The 22,236-nt window shown below is 38.9% G+C and overlaps 1 protein-coding gene and 1 pseudogene across 3 annotated transcripts in view; both read left to right on the top strand.

The window, feature by feature from the left end:
- Positions 1 to 22,236, top strand: part of FGF14 (fibroblast growth factor 14) — a 624,343-nt gene that overhangs the window by 76,338 nt on the left and 525,769 nt on the right. The gene's annotated exons all lie outside the window — the stretch shown is intronic.
- Positions 10,543 to 11,090, top strand: LOC140599313 (ATP synthase subunit d, mitochondrial pseudogene; annotated as a pseudogene).

Below are 22,236 nucleotides of genomic sequence, written 5' to 3'. Positions count from 1 at the left end.
TCCTTTGCCTTCAACTCCAGGAGGGGAAATGGAGGACAGGAGTCCATGTGTGCTCTGATTGGAGGCTCATGAAATGTCATTCATTCTCTGTCTTTAGTTTTCATCCATGGCAGTAAAGGGGAATTCCTCCGGGGTCATAGATCCTTTGATCACATTCTGGTGGCTCTTCTAGATTTCTTTGCTGGTCCTTCCAATTGCCTTTATGCTGCCTTTTGCTTATAATTTATTTTTATTTTATTTTATTTGGAAATCAGCTCATTCTCTGTTCTCAGGATAAGTGTAGTTGTACTACCAGATACAAGAGATTTATAGAAGCGATTTTGCTACTTGGACATATTTATTTAATTTAAGAAAATCATTTGAGTTGGAGGCATCTCTTAATAATTTCATAGATACTTTGCCCTGCACTGTAGATTGATAGAAGAGCTTCTATGAGATAACCATAATTACTGGTATTGATTTTTAAGTGCTTTTATATTCTTCTCTACCACTCCCTTCCCTACCCCTCTCCTCCTGAGTAGTATGAACCTTTGGATTCTAACAAGGCAGCCATGACTATGTGCATGATTTTGTGTTAACATCAATGTTACTGAAAGCAAAGGAATAGTTAGTTAATTAATTAATTAATTAATTAATTAATTAAATCTGGTCCTTAATTTGGAGGACCAGAAAGCCGCTCCCTGGCTGGTATGTAATTGCCTGGCATTCTTCAACTTTATTTTGATGAAGACTCCTTGAAATGTGAGCATAGATGCTGGGAGGCTAATTATCTATTTAACTTCCTTTAGCTGGAGCTTTCAGGTTTTGCCATGTTTATCCTATACTAGGTTGAGCTATTATTATGGTTTAACAGAAACTTCTCTTGAAGTTTCCACCTGCCATGGAGGAATAATCAGGATTATTATCCTGACTTTTTTGTTCCATTCTTATTCTACTGATGTGTAGTTTATCTGTTTTAGTCTTTACAAACCTTTTTCAGTCACAATTTCTAGGACCCAGGGATATTCACGTCCTTTGTCTTTTTTGTTCTTCTCCTTTTAACTTAGAATGTAGGATTTATGTAGCATTATGTAGAAGTTTAAAATGCTTTATAATCACTTTGGGCTGTTTCCTTGTGTGCGCTCATCCTGTCATCCAAGCCTGTTTCATAACCAACGTCATGATAGATGAATACTTTTTCCTCCTGTTGTTGATGAGGAGATGGTGCTAGATATGCTACTCACCATCTATTGACTAATCATTAACTTGTCCCCAGAAAATAACTTACAAGGCTAAAGAAATCATAGGAAGAGGGTCAATATTCTTCTTTAGGTTTTGATTCATTTGCAGTGACCTTAGACTACAGAGTATTCCCTCCTAAGTTTGGCCTGATTATACTGATAGGGTTTTGTTGTTGACTTTTTTTTTTTTTTTTTTGGCATTTTGCAGTTTGTGGCTCTAGCATATTAGATGATGTTAAAAAATATTTGGTTGCCCTATTCCAGTGTAGTTTCTTTTCTTTGGTCATTTGCATTTGATATGTTTATTATTTTTTCTGAAATTTTGGGCTTATTTTTTACATTTTGCATTTGTTATTCGAGATTATACTCTAAAACTTGAATTAAACAATACTCTCTGTGACTGTGATTCATTCCACATTTCAGTCTCATCAATAATAGTGACTGTAGGTTTCCTTTTTTCTTGAGAATGCCCGACCAGAAGCACAAGGACTGTTTTTTTTGTTTTGTTTTGTTTTAGCTTTCAAGCATCACCTGTGGCTGTTGGAGCAAGTATGAAAAAAAATTGGCATTTTATATTTATTGAATATTTTTTGTTTGTTCATACTAGGCGCTGTTTATCTACACTCCGGGTACACCAATGAAATGATGGATAAAACCAAAAATATCTGTGCTTCATTGAGCTTTATTCAATTTGGGGCAGGCTTTTGTGGGGAGGGAAATAGGCAACATGTAAAACAAACATGGTAGGATCTAGTATGATAGAGGATGGCAGTGTTATGAAACATGTAAAGCAGCATAGTGGGATTAGGAGTGCTGGAGTGAGGGTAAGGTTGCAAATTTTAAATTTCACATAGCATGGTCAGGGTAGGTCTTCCCAAGAAGGTGAGGGCATCAACCAGGATGGGATCTGGAAAATGAAGGTCCAGGCAGAGGGAATAGCCTGAGAGTGTCTCACTGCATATTCAGGTAACAAGTAACCAGGGCTGCCAGGATGGCTGAAGGACCAGACAGAAGAGAGGGTGATGGAAACAGGATCAGTAACAAAGTGCTCATCAAAGCAAAGCATCCATCTGTGAATGGCCTACAGCGGTATTGTGCAGACTGTCAATACCATGTCTTGTCAACAAGAGAGAAAAATAATTTTATTGTAATGTGTTTCTTAGAAAATGTATATATATTGTGCTTCTTTCCTTTGGTGTACTTTATTCTTTGTTTCTGTAGGTGATATTTGAGAGCTGTTTGTGGAAATCTGGCCCCATTTCCTTTTTTCAGGTTCCTTCCATTTTCTTTGAACATTATCTCTTTGATGTACTTTGATTTCAAAGATATTTTCCTGTTTTTTATTTTTTAATTTATGACTCTGCTGGGTGTATGTGTGTTTATGATATTGAATTGGAAATGAGGAAAGTTTTTAAAAAATTCACCTTTAACATTTCTAAAATTATCAACAGAAATAACAAATTATAATAATTATAAATATCAACTTAGAAATTGATAAATATCGACTAATGGTTACCAGACAATGTGGTAGAGTAAAAAGATGGTGGATTTTAATGAGCTGTTACTGAAATGTGTTAATATTTGTGATGTGCTTAGAACACACAATTTCTCACATAAAAGTGTAGTATCTGTCTTTTATAGAGAAAAAAAAAAAAGAACTGGAATGGGCAAGCACTCCACCTCGTTTAACTTGTTTTCTGGCATGTAAAGCTGGGTTAATAACCATGACATCTAGTTGTTTTGCAGACTGGAGATCATGTGTGTGAGTGTCTTGCATGGTGTCTGGTGCCCAGGAAAATAACCCAATTAACTGACTTTTATCAAGGGCCTACTCTGTCCCAATCAATGTGCTAAATAAAAACTTTGCATCCATGGTCTACTCTCATCCTCACAAGGCCCACCGGCACAAAAGCTCCTTGAGAGATGAAATAGTATGGTTCACTTGTGTACACTCAGTATGGAGGATAGAGCTCAGTGCATATAAGTCACTGCATACGTATCTGTTGAATGAGTGAAAAGAAATGCCCATCCCACAGCTAAAGAGACTGATGTTTGGTGAGATTATAGAAATGATCTGTAAATGACCCAAGGGGACACGCTGGGTAAATGATAGAGCCTGATTTTGAACTTGGACAGACCACCCCAGAACCCAAGTTCCTGATTATGATGCCAGTAGGCTCCCATAAGTGCAATGTGTGGGCCGACAGAGACAGGGTTCTCTCCCTCCATTCTCTTAGGTGCATAGCTCCTCCTGGCCACCTTTATCTTAGTGAGATATGGCATTGGTCACAGTGAATTTAGTAGCTATTATTATTGTCCTTGGATATAAAAATATTATCACATCTCTCTTTGGCCCATAGCATCAGCCAGGAATAAATATGGCAATGCCTCTGGACATGTGCATGTGTTTGTGTCCACACACACATACGGGCTGTGCACTGGGATCCTTTGAGAGTCCTGTGCTATAGAATTCTCTTAAGGTTCTGTTGAGTGGTAGTTTGAAGGCCCAGTGAAGTAATCACTGACCTGCACTAAATCTGTTTCCTTTATTTGCATGTAACAAATGAGAGAGCCACAAATTAATGTCAGAACCCAAATTTGAATCCTCCATAAGTAAGACATTTTATTGCTACTAGGAGGTTAATTTTATTCCAGTCTTTTTTTTTTTTCTTAATGATTGATAGGATATTGGTTATAGTAGGTCACATATCTTTTTCCATGCTCAAAGATTAAAAACCAGATGTCTGGTAAGACGTTACTGCTCATATATTCATAAAGGAGCTGATAAAATTTTTTAAAAGAAAAAAATTCTTGGTAAATTTAATCTAGATTTACTGTACAGATAATGTGATATCAGCTTGACTCTAAGACAAAGTTTTTGTCCTTACCAATGTCGTATCAGTACCTTATGAATGTTAAACCAGCTTTTCATGTATTTTTTGTTAGATAATTTATATGAAAATTATGAAGCGCTCTTTAACTGTACTCAGCTGACTTCTTGAATAATAAAGACAGGAAACAAAATAAAAAGAAACAGGTTAATGAAGTATAGAAAACATGGTTTTATAACCCCTTTGTAACTACATGTGATCCTGCTTTCATTTGAAGACTCAGAATTCCAGGTATTCTTAGAGAAATATGTGACTAATGCAACTTGAAATGTCTCAGGCTGACGTGTAGCAATTTTTCTCAGTAGTTCTTATATCCTGGAACATGTCAAATGCTGACGCAGTGTTAATAATAATTCATAAATTGACATTGCAGCAACTTTTTAAACCTTACACTTGGGCAAAATAAATAGAAAAAAAATCATTGGAGTCAATGCTAACCAAATTTATGTTATGGACAGAAACCACAAGGGTCCTATTTCACATTTATGTTGTTTGCCAGTTTATGAAATGCTGGCATAAGGATCAGTTTGTGAGAGGAGAAGGGACCAAAGAGGTCAAAGTAGAACACTTTCCTAGCTTTTGTTTTGTTTTTAATATTACCTATTAAGGTTTTCTGTTTGCTTGGTTATTTGTTTTGTTTGTTTGAGGAAGAGTTAGAGATCAGACAGAGAGAATGGATGTATATTTATTTCTTTATTAGTTGTATGTGGGGTTAGAACACATGTTACAATGTCTGTTTTAGGAATGATTCATACACACTTTGCTATGAAACAACAAATGCATTAATCTTCTGAAACTCTGAAAGTTCCATGTAGGCTTCTGTTTTACATTATTTTTGCAAAGTTAATCATGATAACTGCACCTGAGGGAAATCATGTAGGGGGCAGGGAAGGAGGTATTAAATCAAACCTTTATTTATAAATAAAAGTAGACTTAAAATGTTAGGCAGAGTTTTGGATAATTTTTTAGATTATGTGCATCTCAAGGGTTCAGTCATAGGCACTGAAGTATTCTATCTTCACAAATGCCCATGACTCACCACCATTAAAATCATGGCAGGTGTGGGATCCCCAAAGCCACAGGGATACATTATATATTGGCATTGTGACAGAAAGTCCTAATAGGTCTTTCCCATTTGTAATAAATGTGTTCCTGTACTCCATGCTGGGTATATTTTATTGATTTCCTCCATTACCATGGTGGTGCCTCAGTCTTGGTGGTAAAGCATGTTTTAAGCAATTACACCTTAAAGTTGCTAAATTGTGAGTATCTAGCCACTGAGTTAACTGTTCATGGCATAGTCTATGCATCTTGGCATGATATTTATAAAGCCATATGTAGGTGTGTTTAGAAAAGTAATGCTGAAGCTCTTCCTAGAAGGCATGTCTTCAGCCCATTAGCTATTCATCCCAGAGAATGCTGAAAGAGAGGGTGGTTGGTGAGCCACCCTGTGTTCCAGTGTCCAAGTGCTTCTCTTGGATCCTGATGTTCCTGGGCTCAATCTTGCCTGAGTCAGACCGCTCTGGCTTGGATCTGCCTTAGGAAATTTGGTCTGTTCCCGGTACCATTTGGGTTGAAAAAATGTTTAGAAATCTCAAGTCACTTTGACAATTAAAATGTGAGGCAAGGAGGGGGCATATAAATTAATCAGAACCAATTAATAAGGATGAGCCATGATTTTTTATTCATTACAGAATTACCAACTACTGGATTATTCCTGGTTATGTATCAGATGTGGAATTTCATTTTGTATTTAGTATGCCTGTCCCAAATTTAGAAAACATATTGAGGCCTGATAAAAATTAGTGAAATGTGAGCACATTTTGGCAGTAGTCTAAATGTTCAGTTACCTTTACCTGTAATAATCTCATATGCACATGCACATGCTTTAAAAATATATTGAGTCTAATAACAAAAATTTATAAAAATTTTTCCATTAACTTCCAGATTTACCAGTAAATGAAAATGTGTGCTTATGATGACCCTGGGAGGTATTAAACTTCAAGTGCATTAAAAATCATATGCTGTTATAGTTGCATTGTTAAATACATTTTTGTTTGCGTTAGGATTCCTTGAAAATTGGTCTTTGTTACACAGTAACTCCAAGTTAACTAAAATACCTTACCATCTCATTTATCCATACTATGGAAATTAAAACAGTTCACTTGACTTTCTAGCAGTCAGCAGGAATCTGCTTTCTCTGATTAATACTGAATCAAAGAATATGAGAGCTATAGATGTCAATTCAATCATCTGAAGAAAAATGTGTTTCATAGCACTGGAGGGGTTTTTCCCAAGGTCATCCAGCTGTTTGCCATCAAGGAGAGATTGCACTCTGCCTTCCTAACTTGCAAATTGGTGCCTTTCTTCTACAGTGTGTCAAGCAGAAATAAAAAAGTTTAAAACTTTTGAGTGGCCTGAAGTTCTATGTGTTAGAACTATATTAACCACCCAATTTATGAATTGAGCCCATAATCGATAAAATACAACCCTCCTTGTTCCACTGGGAGTCTCTTTTATGAGGGTTGGCTAAAAATCTGGTAGAAGGAGCTAAGGCAATAGAAAAGGAGCTCTCACCTATGGGATTCGTAATAAACATACACCATGGCTTCATTAAATCTTGCATTGCTGTTTTCCAGATTTTAGCACCATTTAAGGAGGTGTGGTTATATAGTTATGCGCCATATAGGTGAGTAGCTAAATGCTGGTCAGCGTTTCTCCTTGTGCTCCCTGGCTTGTCCTCATAGACACCCTTTCAGAGAGCATATGCTTAGAGTCAGGGTACTGCCTTGACTCCAGCCTCTTATAGTAGCCCTCCACGCCCCACCTATGGTTTCACTGATGTAAGGTCAATTGCTATCAGGAAGCAGATGATCCCCCTGTAGCCTAATGCTACATCATAATGTCTACATCATTCCCCCCACTTCATCTCATGATGGAGTCACTTTATCATCTCACATCATCACAAGAAGAATGAGTACAGTACAATGAGATATCTTGAGAGAGACCACATTGATATAACCTTTATTATAGTATATTGTTATAATTGTATAACAATGTTATTGTTTAGAACAATTATTGTTATATTGTGTATTACAGGATATTGTCCTATTTTATTATTAGTTGTTGTTAATCTTTCAGTGTGACTACTCTATAAATTTATCATAGGTACGTATGTATAGGGAAAACAGTATATATAGGGTTCAGTGCTGCCTGCAGTTTCAAGCATCCTCTGAGGGCCTGAGAGTCTTGCAATGTATCCCCTGCAGGTAAGGGGAGGGCCTGTTTTGTGAATGAACAAACCTGATCCCTCTCCTCTCTGGTTGCATGAGAGAATGAATCTCCAAAAAAAAAAAAAAAAAAAAAAAAAAGGGAAGGAGCGCGAAAGGTATAAAACATTGAAGAGAAACTTGGCCTATTCACCATTTTCTCTAAAATAACTCCAGTCCCAAGCAAACACTCAGGATAAAACTAGATGCCTGACCCCACTCAACGCAGCACCCATTGGATGCTGGGGATGTGTCACAGGGCCAGGAAGAGTCAATCCTGTCTCCATTTGGAGGAATGCAAAGTCTTCTGAGACTTTTACTACATGATTCTTATTTTTGCTAATCTGTAAGACTCATGAGTGTCATTTTTTTTTGTAGTTTATTAACATGCTTTCACACAATCTCTTTCATTTTACATCCATAGTTCAGGTAGTGGAAATCATTCTTCCCTCTTTTCATTAGTGGCAGGACTGGGACTCAACTTAGGACTCCTAATTAACTCACGAACTGTTATCCTTTGCCGTATACCCTCCAGTTGCTTTGGGAGGAGACACACACACACACACACACACACACACACACACACAGACATATGCATACATTTGGAATATGGAAACCATACAGGTGTGCATCTGTTCACAGATACACTTTGGTAGGTACTCTCAGAAAAATCCCCAACAATATGACTTGGAAACTTGGAAACTATAGCACAATGACAGTTTGGGGATATCAGCAAAGTGGTTTTCATCAATCTCTCTCTCTGTTCATACACACACACACACACACACACACACACACACACGCAGTGCATAGCATATATATATCTATATATCAATCACTATTTTTAGCTGTTGTCCTCCAAAAAATGTGAAATGGCCATCAGCATAATCCTACAGAGCTAATTGTTTCAGAGTTGATGGAAGGGCACAGGGCAACCTGTCATTTGACTTGAGTGCATGGGAAGCTCTCTTAGATCCAGAAGGACTTTCCTGACATTGTTTGCACTTAAGAAGCAATCACACACAGTCACAGCTGTTTGGCTGGTAGCAGTGAGAGCAGTTACCTCCGTTCGCTTCCTTATAGGGGGCATGGGTCAGTCCTCACTGCAGAGATGCCTCGCCGTGTGCTATTCATTCACACATGTGTTGGGGCTGGGCTGGGTGAGTCTCAGAGGGACTGTGTGATATCACCAGGGCAGGAGCGTGGACACTCCCAGGTTTTCTCCTTAGCATCCAGAGTCAGAGTGGTCTTGAGTGAGGTGAGCACCTGAACAGAGGAGGAGGCACGCTTCTCAGTCCAGCAATGCAATTCCCAACCCTTGCCAGCTATGATTAGACATGTAATTGTGCATCTAAATTTAGTCTACCATTTGCATATGTAATTAATTATAATATAGTTAGTTCTCTCTGGTCTTCTTTTCCTATAAATCAAATTACTCAGAGACTCTTATATGACACTAAAATCGTCTTTATAAGTACATATGACATTTTGAAGGATAAGATTAACTACTATTTATAGCACTGGAGCTTCAAATTCAGAGCCTTCTGCTGTGATCAGACAGCTAGGAGTGCCTCCAGCTTTCAGGAAACAGTCTTAGAAACTTTCTCACAGCAGTAGCTTCTCTCTTCAGTAGGCTTCAGTGTTCAGTAGTGATCACGAAAACCACATCATCCCAAATTCAGATACTTCTTCATCACCCCAAACCAGATGAATAACCTTGCTTGGCAAGAGGTATGCATTCATGTGCAAATTTATTTAGCATGTATTGGATACCAACCCACTCTGTGCCAGGCCGTGTCTCATGTAATCCACAGGTAGTAATAAATATCATCCAAGTGTTATGAGTTGGAGTGTATCCCCCTCAAATTCGTATTTTGATGTCCAAACCCCCAGTACCTCAGAATATGACCATATATGGAAGAAGGGTCATGCAGATGTAATTAGTTAAGACGAGGTCATATTGGAGTTGGTTGAGTCCTCAATCCAAAATGACTGGTGTCCTTACACAAAGGAGACATTTGGGCACAGAGACACACAGGGAGGATGCCATGTGAAGATGAAGGCAGAGATTGAGTTGATGCTTATACAAGCCAAGGAACACCAGAGAATGCTAGCAAACCACCAGGAGCTGGGAAAGAGGCATGAAACAGATTCTCTTTCATAAGCCACAGAAGGAACCAATCCTGCTGATACCTTGACCTTGGCCTTCTGGCCTCCAGAACTGCGAGACAATACATTTCTGGTGGTTAAATTCTCCAGGTTACAGTACTTTGTTAGGACTGCCCTAGTGGACTAGTACAGCTGGGTGCCTCATTTGAGTTGGGTAAGACACATTGATGGTTCAGGATTTACACTCAAAACGCCTTGGTGCTGGCAGCTCATACAGAGCCCCCTCTGTGGTTGGAGTCCAAACTGAATTCTGGCTTCTAGCAGTTTAGATCTTCCCCACCTATGTGCCTTGAATGGCCTATAGGAGTGCAGAGATATTTGTCCTTTCAGTCCTCAAGGTACTGGGAGGGACACAGAGTTGCTGGAGCCCCTTGCCTCTTCCATTTACTGAGAATGTCAAATACTATAATAAATTTTTATGTGATGCATGATAGTAAAAGAATGGAGAAACACTAGTCTAAGAAACCAAAAAAAAAAAAATCAAGGATGTTTGGGGTCAGTTTTGATTTTAAAGGATTCGGAGTGAAAGACAGGGTCAAGTTATAGCTTTAGACTTTCTCTTTGCAGGGATTTGCAATCTTGCAAATAATTGTAGGAGGCTAGATTGGGCAGAGGAGGGCTTATCTGAGTTGAGGGAAGACACTTATAAATAGAAGAATTTATTGGAAGGCCCTGGCAGGAACTAAGTAAGCAAGGGTCCTTGGTCAAACTGCAATTCAGAGGCTGGGTGCTGCCCAGGCAGAGCATGGAAGTGGGACTAGAAATCTGTTGCTGAGCCGAGGCTGTTCAGACAAGTCAAGGCATACAGTAGAAGTCCTGTGTGAGGGAATGCTCCTTCCTCAGTAGGTAATGAAGGGCAGGTCCTGCCCGGGAAGGAAGCCATCTACAACTCTCCTGCTTCCGCTGCTTATCCAAGTCACCCAAGCATGTTGAGAATTTACTCCCACATTTTGGGGAGTTTGTAGAAAAAGTAAACAAGGTTTAAAAATCACATTTCAGGGGGTCGGTGAAGGATTTCAAGATGGCTGGGCTAAAACTTGCTCTAAAAACCATTGACTGGGTAGCTTTCGGGGAGATCATACCCTGAAACCAGAAGGCCATTGCCAACTCCCTGAAATCCTGGAATGAGATGCTTACCTCCAGGTTGGCTACTCTTCCTGAGAAACCACCTGCTATCGACTGGGCTTACTACAAGGCCAATGTGGCAAAGGCTAGCTTGGTAGATGACTTTGAGAAGAAGTTTAATGCCCTGAAGGTTCCTGTGCCAGAGGATAAATACACTGTCCAGGTGGATGCTGAGGAAAAAGAAGATGTGAAAAGCTGTGCTGAGTTTTTGTCTCTGTCAAAGGCCAGGATTGAAGAATATGAAAAAGAGCTGGAGAAGATGAAGAACATAATTCCATTGATCAGATGACCATTGAGAACCTGTATGAAGTCTTCCCAGAAACCGAATTAGACAAGAAGAAGTATCCTTATTGGCCTCACAAGCCAATCGATAATTTATAAACTTGAGTTGAGGAGAAAGCCCTGGTCCACATAAACGTTGGACATTAAAAATAATGATATGATTAAAAAATCACATCTCAAAGCTATAGAGAAAGTAAGAATTCATCCATATTTAGGAAAAATGAATTGTCTATGACTAGAGGCAATCAGCAAGCTGCTCTCTCTATATCATGTGTCTGAAAAGTAAGTGATTGAATGAATTGAATTAATGAATTCAAATGACCCACAAAAACAATGAAAAGCAGCCTTAAACCTAAAGAAGTAGAATGCTATGGACTCACTTTGAGCTGCCTTTTGCATCTCTTCCATTCTGGAAGAAGTTAGTGTATAAAACTGGTGATCATAATGATTACTTTGACAGAAGGCTACATTATTTTTACTATAACTTTTCAGTATCTCAGAGGTTTTATAATCAACCTTAGAGAAAATTAGTTCACATGATGTGATGAGCACTGGGTGTTAAACTCTATGTTGGCAAATTGAATTTAAATTAAAAAAGAAAAAAATTAGTTAAAATTCCAAAAAAAATTCTGATTTGTCAAGAGGTCTGCTTGAGATACCTGAGCAAAAGGTATATATAAAATATTATAAATGTTGACACCCTGTTTTTTACCCATGACACACACACACACAGACACACAAACACAAGAGGACTTCTGACAATCTGTAAATATATTTTAATTTTTTTCTAAATGTTTCTCAAAGTTTTAACACGTTTAATTTCACAGTGAACTTGCATGATGCCTGGCATCCATACATGTGAGAATTCTCTTTTGTAATTTCCATCCTTGATGTGGTTATAGTCTCCTCTCCTGTCTGCACTCAAGGAAGCCTACTGGGATGCAAGTGGCACTAATGATATTGGAGAGCTAATTTTGAATCTACCATAAGTTTTCAAAAATACATTTTTTTTTGGTAAACTTTAATATTATAAGCATTGCTGGTAGCATTGTTTTTCACACCCCTCCTCCCACCCTAGCATGTCACAATGATTTGGTTGAGTATTGTGACTAAAGCATCAGGGATTTAGGATTCAAGATAGTTAAATCCCCTCCCCACAGGCAACAAGGCTAAACTTTTTGCCTGTTTCTGGTATGTTGTAATCCCCTTGGTTTAATAAGAAACCCTGCATCTGGCAGGGCATATATCCCCTTAATTAGATTGCACTGGTCAAATGCTTTATTCTTCCTTGAACAATGTAGCTATGAGATTGCATAGTACTTACTATGCATTAAACTAGTTATGTCCTAGTTTCTACTCTTTCATGGTGCTGGTATATTTTGAAAGAGTGTAATATACAACAGGGTTTTTTTTTTTTAAATATTCTGGGATATTGTAAAGGGGAGTAATTTGCTAGAAGGTAAGAAGAGGGAATTAAGGCTTTAATAAATCTGTGTTAGGCTCACTGCCTTGCTGTATTTGAGGTCTTACTGGTTTATTTCAGGCCTGGGATTCTCCCTAAGGTACATAGGAACAAGCTAATATATTTTAGAGGCATGATATTTGGGACAGAAATTTCCAACTCTGTCTCTCACACAGAAACTTGTGGCATGCTATGGGATACTCAACTATTTTAAGGGGGATTCACAACATATATCAAAAGAAAATGCCTTTTAAATTTGTTTTTTTTTTTAAGATTTTATTTATTCATGAGAGAGAGAGAGGCAGAGACACAGGCAGAGGGAGAAGCAGGCTCCATGCAGGGAGCCCGATGCGGGACTCAATCCTGGGTCTCCAGTATCACGCCCTGGGCTGAAGGCAGGCACTAAACCATTGAACCACCCAGGGATCCCCTAAATTTAATTTAAGACACTTAATACACACCACGGAGTGTCCTTTCCTGTGCTGGTGGGGTCTGACCTGGACCGTTCTGGGTAGTAAGCATTTAAAGGTGAGCAGTTCATAGTACTAGCTCTCAGGAAGCTTAGTTAAGTTACACAGACTGCAAAGAATGTAGGGAAGTATTACAAGTTGTGTTTACAGGAGAGGGTTCACAGAAATGACAGTTCTTGCACTTGAAGTAGACTTCAGAGGATCGTCCTAGTCTTCTCTGGCAGGATCCAAACTGGGAGGCACCTTGGAACTGGTTTCTTATGTCTACGCAAGTGGGACTGACTTTTAGAGCAATATGTGTTTTTTTCTGAAAAGATCCTGAAAATTTGTAGCAAGGGGGAATAGCAGGCCTTATAATATTTTCTCCTGACCACTGATTTCTTTGATCTATTTGTTTAGAAAAGGCATGTGTGTGTGTGTGTGTGTGTGTGTCTACATGTTTGTATGTGTATGCATATATGCGCACTGTTTGGATACAATATATATTATATATGTTGATATGCACATTATATATATGAATAATTTTGTAGCTAAAGCTCATAGAAATGAGATCAATAGAATAGTATACTCACTCCTATATCCATAAACACCAAAGCCTCCTAGCAGGCATGACCAGTGCTTGATCAGAGCTGGGTGGAGAATTCCTAAGAGTCAATACACTCAAGGTGATTTTTTTTCTGGCAATGGAAATGGAAATGAACTTTCAGAATAAAAGCAGCAACTCTCATTCTAAACATTTTTGAAGTAGCAATTGGCATTTATTTACTTACATGTACATCCACCTGTTTGTTCACCAAATATTTCTTGGTGCTCACTATGAATAATTGCTTTGTGAGTTACTGTGATAATAAAATGAGGCTGCCAACTCTCACAGGCAGAAATGGCTTCTGATTAGTCGTTGGATCCTTGTACCTTGTATAGTATCTGGAAAACGTAGACATTCAAGATATGTTTGGTTGGTTGAATTGACCTGTACTGTGAAGATGTATGGACATGGCCCCCTCACTTCAGGAAATGGATATTACACAATTGAGGACATACTCGGAACTAATAAGTAGCCAGCATGGGATGTGTGCTGCCTGATTGTGCAAATAATAAATATTTTGGAAAATCCATGGAAAGAAGGACTATTTCATTTGATTAAAACGTGATGATACATGTTGGTTGATTGTAGAGATATTGGTAATTTTATTGATAATTTCAATTTACAGTGTCACCATGTTAGGCAAAGCACAGTGCTGCAAATTGACTTTGGCTCAAGATAGATTTTCTTTTGTATAAACAGCAAAAAGAAACTCCATTCTTTTTCCCCAGTTGACCTCTCAGAAAATGAACATTTCTTTTCAATATGTAGTGTTTCATGACTATGGCTTGCATGGCACATGGAGCATTTTCTTAGATGAAATAAACATCTTGATAATTGTGTGTCGGCTGTGTCTTCCTGCTTCATTCTGGCAAAGCTGCTGTTCAATTGCTCCATTTCCTGCCTGAGTGATGATAAAAACCAGGTGTGGTAGTTTTGGAGGTAAGAATTGATATTCAGTAAATCCATGTTGTTTAGTTATTGTCTTCTAAAGCTTATTTTATTTCCCTGTCTTGAACAGCCATGTATGATTTCGTGGAGGGATTTGGGAAGTGTTGAGGTTATATTGTTCCTCTTCCATTTGAACTATTGAAGGAATCATAAGGATTGATGGCTAGATAGATAGATAGATGATAGAATTTAATCTGAAGGTTTTGATAAATATCTCCTTTCATTAAAAGAAAATATATATTTCTTTTTGGATTGAGGATGGAAATAGATGTTTTAAGTGTCATTGTATTATTGATTTAAAAATCAATTAAAACCAAGGATTCAGAGTGTTTTCAACAATGTAACTGGTACCTTTCTGAGAACTCCTGAAGAATCTCTTGTTAGGATCACTGTCTGCAATTCCCACACTAAACTTCTCCCCATTTCCTATAGAATCTAGGCTCTTTCCTAAATGCAGATATTCTTTCTTCTATGCCTTTACCTCCAGGTGCAGTGCCCTTGCACAGCTTAGATGATAGACTCCCCCCTCATCTTTCAGGATTGAACTCAAATGTTACCTTCCAGGTCCCAGAGAGTTCCTGAGATCTCTGCTGTTGTAATTTACAAAGACACCAAGCACATACTTGTAACTACTTCTGGGTTAGCCATCCCTGCCTGTGAGTTCTTTTGGGTGCAGGATTGTGTTTTCTGCTTGGTGCCACCACCTTCAAGGGATAGTGCCCTGTTGACAGCTGAGCTTTAATATGTTGTAGAACTTACTATTGCCTAGATCAATGAGAAGCTTGCTGTGGAGACTTGCTTGGTACTTCCTTTCTCCTTGGAGAATCCTCAGGCCTAAATTTGCTCCTATGTGGGCAGCCCGGGTGGCTCAGTGGTTTAGTGCTGCCTTTGGCCCAAGGCATGATCCTGGAGACCTGGGATCGAGTCCCATGTCGGGCTCCCTGCATGGAGCCTGCTTCTCCCGCTGCCTGTGTCTCTGCCTCTCTCTCTGTCTCTCATGAATAAATAAATAAATAAAATCTTAAAAAAATAAAATAAATTTGCTCCTGTGGCTGTGGCCCAACAAAGGACAGCCTCGTCTGTATGCAGTCGAATGGCCAAAGATTGGGATTCCTTTGTTTTTCCTTCCACACAGCCCAGGGATGCCATGCATAGAGACAAGCTAAACAAGACTAAGCAAGAGCTAGTTTCTTTATTCTCTATACATTTTTGGGGACATTGTTGATACCAAAAATAATCAGCATTGCTTCCTACTATAGGCGGCTTTCAAACCTGTGCCCTGAAAAGAAAAATAAACTCCTTCAAGTATGTATAACCACTGATACATTTTTTCCTAAGGCTAGCACTGAAGGTCTTTATTTGTTTAAACTACTCAGGAGGTAGTTGGAATACCTAACAGTACTGATAGTGAACTGACATAATGTTGGCAGTAAGTGTCTGTGGGAAATACAATTTCTGGTGGATTTGATTTGATATGGAATATACAGACTTTCAAACCATCGGCCTGAGTTTCAGTCCGATTTACTCATTTTTTAAAAAGATTTTTCTCTGGTGACCTTAGATAAAAATCATTGAATTTCCCTACTGGTAAAACATTGATGAATATTAGCCTTCAGAGTCTTTTGTGAGAATCAGATGATACAATGTCAATGAAGCCTCTTCTAAAACAAAATATTAGTATTGTCCAGATGTAGGTTGATGTTACTGGTTCTCTCCCACTTAAGATACTGTTTTCTTGCTTTCATTTACATTAACAAGCCAGGCTAGCCTTTCTTTGCTAGGTCTAGTACATTGTCCATTATGTAATCTAATGGAGATGCAGCCTGTCCTAAAAAGAGGACAGTGATGCTTCCGTAAATCATGGAGGACCTCCTCAAGACTGGAGTCCTTATTCAGCAGATGGAGAACTGAAAGTCATGAAAAGCCAAATGGTCCTTAACAGTCTAACTAAACTAAAACTCAGGTCACTTGCTTCCTAGGTTCAAATTTTATTAAACCATAAATATGAAAGAGTGAAATGTAGTTAATACTTTGGAAAATAGGAGTGACAATCTTCACCACCCCCTTTTTTTTGGGAGAAAGCTCTTTTGTGTAAGTTGTATTAAATAAATGTTGGAAAATATGAGACCCTGATAATATTCATATACTTGTTTCTGTTTGGTTTACCTCAATAGATGACAGACACTTTTAAGCACATTGGTAAGTTTCCTACTTATTCTCATGTTTTATTTGGTAAATGTTGTTCTAGGTCTTCTGTATTTCTAAAAAATAGGAAGAGAAAGGCCATAACTTGGTCCCATCTTTGGTCACAGGTGTTTCAGAAGAGTGTTTGTAGTTGTGCTTTAGAATAGCTCAGTGCTTTGTTTGTTGAAAATACCCTGTGTTACATACACTGCTTTTTTTATGCTCTGCTTTGCCTGTCCCTTGATCTCTTCTGCTTGCCTCCCCTCTCCTTTCTACAGCTTTATTTTTGGTTATCAGTAGTATGACAGTCCTTCTGAATTGTAATGGTGGTGTTTTTCCATACCTCCAACCTGTCCTGTCCCAAATTCATGAGGTGACTTTTAAATTAGCCAGATTCAGCTATAGGAAAGTATGGATGCTTGCCAGCAGGGGCTTTGTAGCTCAAATTGAAGATACCATTCTCTTCTGGGAAGAATCATTGACAAAACTTAGTTTTGCTTTAAAGAGCTCACACAGAAAAGATGATTTCTTCAGCACTAATCAGATAACTGTACCTTGTAGATCATAAAGCTCAGCTCTCCAGGGCCCAGAAACCAGGGCAAAAGAAACTCCTAATGCAATGTGATCTGTTTATGACCTTCTTAGAGAAGAATATCTCAGTTCTCCCTAAGGAATGCATTTTCAATGCATCTCTTCTCACACCCTTAAGAAATAACCTCTTCCTTTGGACCATACCAATCATAATGAACGGAAGAACACTGAATGAAGATGCAACCAGAGCAGCTAGCCTATTTAAATGGCTGGCCAAATCTTTTCTAAAGTGTGGTGTGTGTGTGTGTGTGTGTGTGTGTGTGTGTGTGTGTAAATGAATGGAAGTGGGCCATATGGACACAGCTGGTAATATCAACAGAGGTAATGCTGGCATAGTAGAAGGACGCAGGCTTGAATTAGGTCATGCCCTGGATGCAGTTCTCAGCTCCTGAAGATAAGACCCTGGCAGTCACTTCCCGCCCCCAAGGGGGAACAATCTGGTCTGGCATCTGGACCCACATGATTGGTTAACTCCTGAAAGAAAGAACCTCAGGCCTGGTGGAGGCCAACTTTCCTTCACTGGGATCTCAGGGATTGTTACTTCAGAGACAGAGGAAGCAGGCATTTCCTGGCAGTTAAAAAACAAACAAACAAACAAACAAAACAGAGAAAGCAGGAAGTTTTATTCCTTACCTTCCTCTATTTCCTGGACCAGAAAGACACTTTTCTGTGCCTTCTGGGCACAAACTCTGAGGACAGAAGCAACAAAGACACATATGGAAACATAGCTCATACTCAAAGAGGAAAGAGTTTGTTCTAAATTCAAAAAGTAAATTCTCTTCTCTAATATTTATCAGCTCCATTCATTTCTGGTGCTCTTCAAAGTTACTCCCTTTTTTCAAATTCTAGGGTTCTGCCTCTTAGGATTCTTACTTTCAATAGCTGCCAATCCAAATAAAGAATAGAAAACAAAAAGATTCTAAGTGAAGAAAGGGAAAAAGATGAGTGTGTGTGTGTTTCACTTTAATCAAGACTAAATGAGGCAACAATAAAACTATGGTCTCATTTCCTTTTCTTTCCATCTTCTGGACTTGTTACATCTGAAGCCTCTCCATGGTTTTCCCTTTAAAAGCCACCATTTAAAAATAAGCATCACAGAGCTAAAAGTAAAACAAACTTCACATTTTATAGGTAAAAAAATAAGCTTTAAATTGAGGGAGTGACAATTTAGAGTCACCCAGAGATGTGGGCAGTGAGCACCCTGTATATTTTGTGAAAGATATCTATGTGTGGGTGAAAAATCGAAGGTCATGAAGACCTTATTGATAGTTTCCATTGAACATGAGATTCAAGTGTAACCGGTTCAAGAGTAAGTGAGCTTCAAAGAGCAAGCCAAATGCATGATGAAGATTCAGAGGATTTTGACATCATTTGTGGAGCAGAGTGGGGAATGAACTGAGATCTGTGCTGAGAAGACTGTGATTATTTAATTTCTTTCGACTTTTCATTCATATAAACCCTGTAATGGATGAACATGCAGCATCTCCAGCATTTTGCAGTAGAAACACTAGTGTTAGCCTTCTGCTTGCTAAATGTTCACTGTTCTTCCCTATTTCTGCAGTTTCCTATTGAATTTACCTCCTCATGATTCCATGCTCTGTGCCCAAACTGCACAATACTTTTGTGCAAAGAAATATCATTTGTGGGCACTAAAATTCAACTTTCGTTATCATTTGAATAATTCCAAGGTGGATCCACGTAGAATCCCCTTTCTTCTCCTGGATTGCAGACCTTTGATTTTTCTCCACTGAGAAGCTGCCTTTCCCAGGGCTGCCAAGTACCAGCTTGTAGTCCGGTTATTTCAGCGGGTTAAATGAATGCCTTTACCTAGCTGATAAAATCAGCGGGTTTGGAAGAGTTCCAGGGCCTCCTTTGTGCTTGTAGGAAGATGTGGTAGCATTTCTAGGCGCGCTGTGTGTTCAGTGAATTTGGTGCAGTGCAGCAAGCTTGTATAATAGCTCCATGTTGATGCTTGGAGCAGCTCATTGCTCCACTTGAGAGAGTGGGAAGCACTCACTCATTTCTGTGCAAGGGGATGTGCGTGTATTATATGTGTGCATACATTTGTGTGGGTGCATGTTTACTTTTCTTTAAATCCCATTAACCAAGTGTCAAGTACATCTGAGATTACTTACTTAGCAGGGTTACTATTTATGGTGTCCCATTTTTAATTCAGGTCTTGGAAAATTCACTGCATTTTTTGCTGATAACTTTGGAGTGCTCTTTTTCTGGGGTCTTTTATTTTTAAATCTAAGAAACCCTCCTAGTTCATATATGAGTGTCTCTGGCACCACTCTAGGTACCAGGTCCACTCTTCTCCTGCTTTCCAGCACATTGCCTGAATCTAGACCTTCTTCTAGTGCTAGGGCAGAAATCAGAACTGAGATGATATTGGATATTTTATAGACCAATCCTCTTATAATTCAGGACATGGAGGTAGGTAAGTGAAATGAGTTGTTCAAGGTCACTCAGCTCTCAGCTAGCACCTGGGTCTGTTGACTCTTAGTCCAATTCTTTTTCTGATATAATTGCATTGACTTTTTCTAGAAGATTATGAGAAATTGATTGAATTTCCCCTGATATGTCATATAAGTTTCTTCAGGGCCATGGCTGTCACCCAACAGATCACTGAAGCTCTTTTAACTTCTTTTCAAAATTATAAGGTTGAAATCTATACACTCAGAAAAATCATACCTGTTTGAATGTTTCTTATTGCTCATCATATTAATTTTCATGTAGTAGGTACTCAATAAATACTTATTGAATCAATTTTGTAATCAAGATTGAATGAAAAGTGGGAAAGTGACTGATGATTATTGTTGTTGTTAAATACAAAGATTCCCAGTTGTTGACTTGGCATACATGAAGCCCACCATCTGCCAATGGAGAGGATCTTGAGTGTCCTTTGGGAGAGATCTGGCTTGGTTCAAGTGTTTGGAAAGCCTTTAGCTAAAACACTCCTCTGAAGATTGTTCAGAAAAGGACATCCTCAAGCAGCCAGCTGTACATTTATGCTGCTGGCCCAGACTTATTGGGCTTCTCTAGAACACACTGGATGGTTAAGAGGGTCTGTTCTGGGATCAGTTCTGGGATCATTTCCAATCTTAGCTACTTGTTCGTTGTGAGACACCAAGTGAGTTATTGAGCCTTTGTAAGTTCCGGCTTCCGCATCTGCAAACAGGGTGCTATTGGGGCAGCAGTGTGCCAATGAATGGGAACTGCTTGGCCTGGCTTGGCCTGGTACCTGGAACACAGAGTGCTCCTGATAGATGCTCACTTCTATTAGAGAGCTGCTATGGGGATTAAGTGATTACTACCTGTATGACCTTAGCATATTCCTCACATTCTTTGTGTCTCAGTTTCCTCATCTGTAAAATGAGGATGATAATAGAAGTTGCCTCATTGAAGATTAAATGAGTTAATACATGTAAAGTGCTTAGGACAATGCCTATCCCCTATTAACATACACAAGTGCATTAAAAAGAATCAGTGATTACTATTGCTAAGTAGAGCACTTTGTATAATGATTAGTGCCTGATATTAACTCAATAAATAGTAGTTCTTCTTTTCTTTTACTCTTTCTTTCCCCTTAGAAGAATTGGTCCATAAAAATAAGTGATATTACTATAACATTTCTGTATCTTGAACAGTATGTATTTTTAGTAGATCAAGTTATAAGCCTGTATTTGTTACTCTCTCCTTAAGATAAAAACAGAATATGTAGGTGTATTAGCTTTCTATTACTGCTGTAACATATTATTCACAAACTGAGTCCTATAAAAGAACATAACTTTAATATCTTACAATTGAGCAGTTTGGAAGTCCTGTATGGGGCTCATCCAGCTAAAATCAAGGAGTCAGCAGGTCACATTCCTCCCTGGAGGCTCATTCAGGTTTTGACAGAGTTCATTCCCATGTGGTTGTAGGACCCTGGCCTCTATTTCCTTCCTGTCAGTCATGTTGTCGGGGATTGTTATAGATGGTGTTGTCAATTGGCTCAGCAGGTATGGGGGCTTGTGTGGTTTTTTTTTTTTTTTTTTTGGTGGATTTTGCTTCTTGGGATGTGAGGGCCTCTCTCTCTCCTTGTATGGAGCCCCTTACATCTCAGAACTAGCAACAGAGTACCACATGCCATTTCATGCTGCCATTTCTCTGACCACGGCCAGGATATGTTCTCCACTTTAAAGGACACATGTGATTAGATTTTGCCCACCTGGGATCATCTAGGCTGGTCTTCCTTCCTCAAGGTCCTTAACCTTGATTACATCTGCAAAGTCCTTTTGCAATGTATAATAACATATGCACAGGTTCTGGAGATGAGGATGTAGGTATCATTGGGGGGAGGCATTATTCGGGATAAGACCATTGGAATACAAAAAAAAAAAAAAGACTCTGGCCTCTTAATCTCGTTAATTATGGGGAGTTCAAAGTAAGAATAAGATGAGCTCCAAATTTTATTCTTGAATACCTTGCCAGAAAACATGCTAATTTCTTTCTTCATTCTTTTGGTTTCATGGGCCCTTAGAGACACATTTATTTGATGCTTACTCTCTCTCTCTTTTTTTAAAGATTTTATTTATTTATTTATGAGAGACAGAAAGAGAGAGAGAGAGAGAGAGAGGCAGAGACACAGGCAGAGGGAGAAGCAGGCTCCATGCAGGGAGCCTGAGCCAGACGTGGGACTCAATCCTGGGTCTCCAGGATCGTGCCCTGGGCTGAAGGTGGTGCTAAACTGCTGAGCTACCCGGCTGCCCGATGCTTACTCTTTTAGAGACATTTCCAGCATACAGTCTAATTTCATAGAGCCTTCCTTCAGGTTTGTGGCATACTGTCTACACTTGCCTTGTGAAAAGCCAAGTGTCTATCAGGAGCCCTTCTGCTTAAAGACCAAGACCAAAGGTCATTGTTTCATCATGTCCTGTTCTGCAGTGCTCTGTTCTATCCCTTATTTCTTTCCAGAATTTAGGATTTTTCTCTGCCTTTCCCTCTATCATCAGTATCCCTCAGTTGTGACATGTTTTTCCTGCTCTGGTGGTGAT

The sequence above is a fragment of the Vulpes vulpes genome, chromosome 6 (assembly GCF_048418805.1).
Source record: "Vulpes vulpes isolate BD-2025 chromosome 6, VulVul3, whole genome shotgun sequence".
NCBI classification, from domain to species: domain Eukaryota; kingdom Metazoa; phylum Chordata; class Mammalia; order Carnivora; family Canidae; genus Vulpes; species Vulpes vulpes.
This window is presented reverse-complemented; position numbering and strand designations above follow the sequence as displayed.